The sequence below is a fragment of the Sturnus vulgaris genome, chromosome 6, assembly GCF_052056855.1.
Source record: "Sturnus vulgaris isolate bStuVul1 chromosome 6, bStuVul1.hap1, whole genome shotgun sequence".
NCBI classification, from domain to species: Eukaryota; Metazoa; Chordata; class Aves; order Passeriformes; family Sturnidae; genus Sturnus; species Sturnus vulgaris.
In genome coordinates this window covers 3975498-3982855 of record NC_142248.1, presented here as the reverse complement: position 1 = coordinate 3982855, position 7358 = coordinate 3975498, and the positions used below count along the sequence as shown (strand labels likewise).

Sequence of the window (7358 nt, the reverse complement as noted above, 5' to 3'; positions counted from 1 at the left end):
CTGGAAAAATCTACTGCCCTTTCCCCAGCAAGCAGGACCCTGCTCATTGAGATACACACAAGTCCAGAGGAAATGATACAAAATGGGGCTGAGAAAACCAACAGCAAACACCAGTGAGAAATACCTGTGTATGTCTTGCCACAGAAACAGTGGAAGACTCCTGACATGGAAGGCATGTCCATTTGGTTATTTGTACAGACACAGGCTAATTCTTTGAAGATTCCTTGAGGAGTCTGGCAGTGACAACTGCCCTGTGTTCCCTTCTTTATCAGTTTCCCATTATCCTTTCTGAGTTCATTCAAATTTATCTTCTCTCTTTTTTTAGATCCTCTCCCTCTTTTGGTCTTTGTAGCAGGGAAGGAGAGCATGTGATGCCCATCTTGCCCAAAGATGGTGCAGCTGGCATGAACGCATGAAGTGCAGGTCGTGTGTCCTGGGATTTGATGAAGTTGAGATGTGTCTCTGCATTTAAAATTACTTTATCTTAAAGCTAAATTTATGTACATAACCCTAGAGCAAATTTACAGATGAACACTTAAATTAAGGCCATTAGTGTAAACTGAAAACAATAAACTTCTAAGAGTAGTGACAGATCTTTTTCTAGCAGGATTATGCAATCCCTACCAGAAAATTCATTCCATAAATTCAGCTGTAGAGATCAAAACAGCAAGTTGTAAGCATATGCCTAGCTCCATTTGTTGCAGTGAGTGATTTGTTTATATCCTACTTGATCCATTGCTGGAAGCCATTTGTTCTTTAAGCTTGTGTGCAAACTTCAAGTAAGGCTTTGTAGGGTGAGGAAATGCAAAACTTGGGTCATTCCTGAAGAGTCAGTGGGCTGATTAAGCACTGGGGAGCAAAATGTCTGTGTAGCTAGAGTGGAGAGCATGACACTGTGGCTTAACTGATGCCTAAGCAGCTAAAAAAAAAATAAAAGGAGGTCAATAAACAGATGCTGGCAGCAAGCTGGTGGTGAGGTGGCTGAGCAAGGTTTGGGTTTTTGAGCAGGCAAATACAAACAGTTGCTCACCCTGACTTGCCTGTGTGTGCACACACATATGGATAATCCATACTGTGGCAGCTCATTATAGATTCCCACAAGAAAACCATTAAGGAGGAAATTCTTGTGGTTCTGATGTGGTCGCCTTATTCTTGTAAAAGAAAAGCTTTTGTTTCCATTTTGTGCTGGTTTTGTGTTTGGGAGGAGTGGAGAGCATTATAATGAAATAGGGCTGTGAGTGTAATACTTTATCCCTATGGCTAAATACTTTCACAGTGGGTCCAGCGAAAATGGAGCCCCAAGAAAATGGATCCTTCCAGATAAGTTCATCAACCAACACACCTGCAGAAAAAGCACTGTCGGAAGAATTTTTTCACATCCCTGCTTCTCCTCATCTGCCACAGCCTGCAGCAGTGTTTGCCTACCTGTCTGCAGAGGGCGATGCAGCATCAGTTTGACCAGACTTACAGTCCTCTGGTTTTCCCTCATCCCGAATTTGCCCTGGGTCACCAAGACGTTGCAGGGTTTGAGGGCTGAGATAGGGCCACAGCTAGAGGGGAGAATTAGAGGGCCAGACCAGAAACACAGGTGTACTTCACAACACAGTCTCTTCATGCCAGCTGTGTAGCAGCTGATGAAATAGGAGACTGCAATGGATTTCACTTTCCTGTTAAACCCTGCTGCACAGGAAGACTTGAATAATTTGCTAAACCTTTGAAGGCCACTGTAGGGACAGCTGGTTATTTCATGAGTTTGTACAGGACTCAGAAGTGTGAATTTAAATCAGCTCTAAAAGGCAAGAATGAAGCCTCGAAGCTGAAAGAACCCCAACAACCATACACTCATCTGTTTTTCAGACTTCAGTTTGCATGTTACCATTGCCTTTTTGCAGAAAGGAATAGTAGATGACTTCTGCCAGTAAAGGAATCTCTCTCTAGTCTTCATAAGAGTACCCATGAGAATTCATGGGCCCCAAAAAATCACTTTGTGTCCTAGAGTTGTGAGAGTAGGAAAAGACCTCCAAATGATCATGTCCACCCATTAACCCAGCATCACTGTGTTCATCACTAAACCATGGCCCAGAGTGCCACATTCACACGCCTTTTGAACACTTCCAGGGATGGTGATTCCAACACTTACCTGGGCAGCCTGTTCCAATGCCTGACCATCCCTTCAGAGAAGAATTTTTTCCTAATATCCAATCTAAACCTCTCATGACACAACTTGAGGCCATTTCCACTCATCCTGTAACTTGTCACCTGTGAGAAGAGACCCCCTCACCTCACTAAAATTGCTTTCAGGTAGTTGTAGACAGTGATGGGGTCATTCCTGAGCTTCCTTTTCTCCTGGGTAAAGAACTCCAGTTCCCTCAGCTGCTCCCCATAAGACTTGTGCCATAAAAAAATCCACTGCATCTTCTCTTTAATCCAGTTCTTTCTTGAACCATCAGAATTAACTTGCTGCAAAGGTTTAAGGGTGGAGTATTTTGCACTCTCCTCATGTATGTGCTGGGGCCTGTGAGCAGTTTGAAAGCAGAATTTCATTCTTTGTCATTGAATTTTGCCCGAAAAGTAATTTCCTAGTGCATGTAACTGAGGAAAGTGGTAAGAATTGTTTTCCTGCACTGATTCCCAGTTTAGTTTGTGGCAGGGATGGGAATGCCAGCTGAGTGTAATCCTGTGAGGTTGGTTTTTTTCCAATACACCATCAATTTTTAAAAACTGCTTCTCTTTTTCTTTTAAGCACTTGGTTATTCCTTTTGGTTTGTTGCAGTAGAATAGGAGCCGAATATGAAGCACTTGCTTGAACTTTGCACCTAAATAAATTCTGGGAGCGAAGCCTTGACTTTTTATTATAATAAATGGCACCTACACGAATGACTCCTTGAGGTGTTTTGACTGCTCCTTAAATTTACAGAAGGCAAACAAGTGTTTTGGCTCCACCAGAAGCCTCCAGGTGAAGGGATCTCTAAAAGCTTTTCTGCTCTTGGGTGGGATGAGAAAGGGAGTGCTGGGGCCAGAGCTGTGTGGGAGGAACTGAATGCAGTGGGTGCTGCTCACTGCTGTGGCCCTGTCCAGTGTTCAATAAGGAAACAAAAGACCCTCTTGCATGGCAGGAATACACAGACAGTGTTCTGCCTGCCTTAAGCATGAGATAGGCAAACGTATCTGTGTAACTGTACTGGGAGCAGGAGAGGTCACTCACTCTGCTAAGCCTGGAGGAGGCTGAGGGGAGACCTCATTGCAGTCACAGCTTCCTTGTGGGGGGAAGAGATGTCTCTGGTGACCAGTGACAGGACCCAAGGGAATGGCCTGAAACTGTGTCAGAGGAGGATTAGGCTGGGCATTAGAAAAAGGTTCTTCACCCAGAGGGCCCTGGAACAGACTCCCCAAGGAAGTGGTCACAGCACCGAGCCTGACAGAGTTAAAGAAGTGTTTGGACAATGCTCTCGGGCACATTGTGTGACTCTTGGGGTGTCCTGTGCAGCGTCGATGATCCTGGTGAGTCCCTTCCAACTCGGCATATTCTGTGGTCTTTAAGAATGTCAAGGAAGTAAATAAAAATATAAGGACTTTAAAAAGGCAAAACTAGTCAGGATCTGGTTTGCGAGAGAAGCCAGCGGCAGGCTGACAATAGAGGGCAAAAAAAGTAGCTGGAGAATGCGGGCATCGATCCCGCTACCTCTCGCATGCTAAGCGAGCGCTCTACCATTTGAGCTAATTCCCCGCGCTGCAATAGCGCTTACCCCGCGCTGCCATATTCACTTCTCGCGAGACGCCGCGCGCCGCCGGCCGTTACACGTCCCAGTGGGGGCTCCCAGTGCGCCTGCGCGGTAGCGCGACGGCCGGGGCTCGGCGGCGGGCCGGGCTGGGCGCGCGCCGGGAGAGGAGGATGCGCCCCGCGGTGAGACCTGGAGCGGGAACCGGGCGGGAAAGGGAATGGGAACGGGGCGGGAATGGGGACGAGACGGCAGTAGGAACGGGAATGGTGGAGGGCTGCGAGGGGCTGTGCGTTTGGGGGGCAGGATGCGTACGGCTGTGTCTGTGTGTGTGTGTGTGTGTGGGGCGGCGGTGCGTGTGGAGGTCAGAGCAGGGGCTGGAGCACCCGGCACAGGCTCTGCCAGCGGCCTGGGCTGGTCCTTGGAACCGCGCTGGGACTGCCTTGAGGTCAAAACAGAACGAAACAACCAACCAAAAAAAAAAAAACCCACAAAAGATCGAGTCCCCCCAGCTGATGAAGGGCGCGGGAGCTGCCCGGATGACCCCGGTTAGTGTTGAGGGCGGCTTCCCCCAGCCGGCAGCCCCTCACGGTGCTGGGGGCACAGAGCTCGCACCACCCCCTGCGCCCCGCGGGGGCTCGGGGTGACACTCGGCCTGGCTGGGCAGCCCGGAGAGCCCCCAGTACTTGCTGCCATCCGGGCTGGGACATCCGGGCTGGGTCCTCGCGCCTGGCAGGGTCAGCTGGGATGCCCAAGTGCCTGGATGAGCAAACCTGCTGCGGGCAGTTGGCTCTTTTCGCCTTGCCTTGCAATGTCTCCTTTGAAAACAGTACCCACAGAAGTGAAATCTGGCACCGTGGTGAATCGTGAGGTTTTTTCCTTCAAGAAATGGTTCCGTTTGCTCTTGTGCTCCAGCTGGAGTAGAGTTAAAGGCAACAATTTCCCTGCTGCACAAGGAAAGAGATGCTGGCTCTGGAGCAGGGAACTTCAGGTGCCTGTCGAAATGGCAGATGGGGGCATGTGCTGGAGTCTTCTGGGGAGCTGCATTGACCGGATGGGATTTTGGTGCCCGTGTTGGATGCGGGAAAAGGGCATGCCCTCAATGAAGGGATGCACAGCGATGCAGATGAGAGCATTGGGTCATTTCTCTGTGGGCACTATGCTGAGGAAGACGAAGCTATTGGTGGGCTTGCAGCGTTTAGTTAAAGCTGTCTTCAGCAGTAGCGATATCCAGGACTCAGTTAAAAAAACCTGTCATTCTGCTAAATATCTTGTTTTGTCACTTTTCTTCCCCTCCTATGTTCTTGAGTGAGACAAGACAAAACCCAAAAAGCATTGATGGCCGTTGCAAAATACTTTCTGAACCAAGGTGATTACAAAATAACCTTGTTGTATAACCTCAGTGGTGGCTGCTTAACACCTAGCTGTGGGGAGAGCAGCAGAGTCCTGGGCTGAGCTGGCCAGGCTGCAGGCAGTGATCCAAGTCAGTGCAATTCACTGAGCCAGCAGGGAATTTGGTGAGAGTGATGGGACCTGCTGTGGCTTTTGCTCCGTCGAGTTCCTGGGTGCTTTACACTTTGCTTTCCTGCAGTACTTTGCTACTTCTACCTTGGCCCTGTTCAAGCCATCGTTCTGTTGGATTCAAAACCATCTCTGCTCAATTTTACACCTTTCTTGAGGGATTTGCCTTAGTTCTGCTGCTGATATACAAGTTACTTTTTTTGGATGCATTTGCTGAGCTATCCTCCTCCAGACTATGAATTTCTGATTAAATACTCCTATATATCAACAGCTTTGCAAATGAAATAGGTGCAAAACATTATTTATTTATTTTACTTGACAGGTTTTGGGCTCTGTGAGTGGGGTCTGCTTCTTGCAGAGTTTGCTTAATAGGTTTTCTGAATGATATTTTATTGCAATACTTGGAATTTTAAATTTAGTCCTCTTTTCTTTTTGATGTGTTGTATCTTACTTTAAAGGACTTATGAAGCACAACCTCAGAGCTCTTCAGAAACTCTCCTCTCTCATTTATCGTTTTCACGTTTGTAAGCTTCCTTCTATTTTTTTTTTTCAGAGTAGATTGGCTAACAAACATGTTCTGAAAGACATGTTTATCTTTAAGAAAAAGCCTAACAGCGACCAAACAAGCAGGCAGCCGCACCCATCCAGCAGTATGATTTCTTATCTTGGAGCTTGACTCATAATTTTGATGGCTCCTTACCCTTTTTGGTTTCTTTAAAAAGAAAGTAGTTTTTGTAGCTGTTCCCTTGGGTGCCACACTGGAGAGCATTGCACTTGTATATTTTTTTTCTCATGTTCTCCTTTCTCTTTTACATTGCCCTGAGCTGCAGAACCCCACAATCTTACCCCAGGATTTCTTTGGGTTTTTTTTGTTTGTTTTTTTGTTTGTTTGTTTTTCCTTTTTTCTGATATGGAGAGAACAAGGAGATGCTTGAGAGTCTCTCCTGCTGAGGAATCTCACCTCCAATTCATGGGACAGCATTTCACCAGCTTGGCTTTGCTAAGTATCAAGCTGACTCTGTGGAGCTGGAAAATGTTTCAGGCTGTGTTTTGCATAGATGCTGTCAGATGTGAGGTTTCACTGCCTGGGTGTTACGTGTGTTTTTCCTGTCACAGGGCAGTCTGCCTCTGAGTCGTGTTGCTGGGAGCTCCTGGCAGAGCTAATGCAGGGGCACGGGGAAGAGAAGCTTGTCTTCAGCCTTGCTTCGTCAACCTCAGCTACAGCCCTCCCTTGTTTGGTTTAATAACAGGGTTGTATAGCAGCTTTTCCCACAGCAAAACCTCTTTTCTCCTTTTCTTTAGAATTAAAGTTGCACCAAAGAATCTGTGTTAAGGTGGACTTTTGAAACTCATAGTTTGTCAGTCCTTCACAGCATGCTGGAGTAATTCCTGTGCTTTCCTCTCCTTCATTTTAGTTACAGGGGAGAGTAGTTCAGCTCCCACAGCTCAAGATGTTGGAAGGACACGTCCATGGTCTGCAAATAAACTTTATGCTTGCTTTCCCCTTTCTGTCTTCCACTTGCTCTGGCAGAGCTGTGCTCCTGATCAATGCTGGGCAAGTATTGTTCAGGTTTGGTGGATCTCTGTTTTCTCCTTGTGCTCCATTTACGTGGAGATTAAAGAAGTTGCCTTGCAGGTGACTGGGAATATACTACCTAAAGAAACCTACAGCTGCTCCGTGTGAAGAGCAGCCCCCACAGATGCTGAAGTTGCAGACCTATCAGTGCAGCTTTGTGGAATGCTTGCTTGCTGCATCCCCTTCTGCTTTCAGCGGCCTGGGACATGCCCGTTGTCCATTTCACTGGGCAGTGCAGGGGTTCTTTAAAGGGCTGGTTCATGCCACTCTGCAGATTGCTCAGCCTGGCACTGCGAGAGCTGCTGTGTGGTGGAAGGCAGATTTCTAGAATGTGCGAGATAGTCCCGAGTGCTGGGGGTAGCAATCTCGGCTGGTTTGCTACCATACACCTCCCCGTTTGAAGTAGCAGTGGATATTTCTGAAGCAAGTATTCAGACTGGAGTGCTTGCTCTGATTTTCAAGGTGGGTGGTGCTCTCTGCAGCTGTGGGTCTGCTTAGGGTATTTGTACCCTCAGCTTAAGGTATTTGTAGAGGGACCGGTG

General features: G+C 47.5%; 1 protein-coding gene and 1 non-coding gene across 3 annotated transcripts in view; one reads left to right on the top strand and one right to left on the bottom strand.

Moving 5' to 3' along the window:
* Positions 1 to 3654: 3654 nt before the first annotated feature.
* On the bottom strand, positions 3655 to 3727 carry TRNAA-AGC (transfer RNA alanine (anticodon AGC)). Its single transcript has one exon. It is a non-coding gene; the product is annotated as a tRNA-Ala (tRNA).
* A 106-nt stretch (positions 3728 to 3833) lies between these two features.
* LOC106851508 (USP6 N-terminal-like protein) overlaps positions 3834 to 7358 on the top strand; it is a 75857-nt gene continuing 72332 nt past the window's right edge. Inside the window, exon 1 of one of the 2 annotated variants that reach the window (XM_088166744.1) lies at positions 3834 to 3904. The gene's annotated coding sequence lies outside the window, so the exon portion shown is untranslated. The remainder of the gene's footprint in view (positions 3905 to 7358) is intronic. The other variant, XM_088166745.1, reaches the window with a different exon arrangement.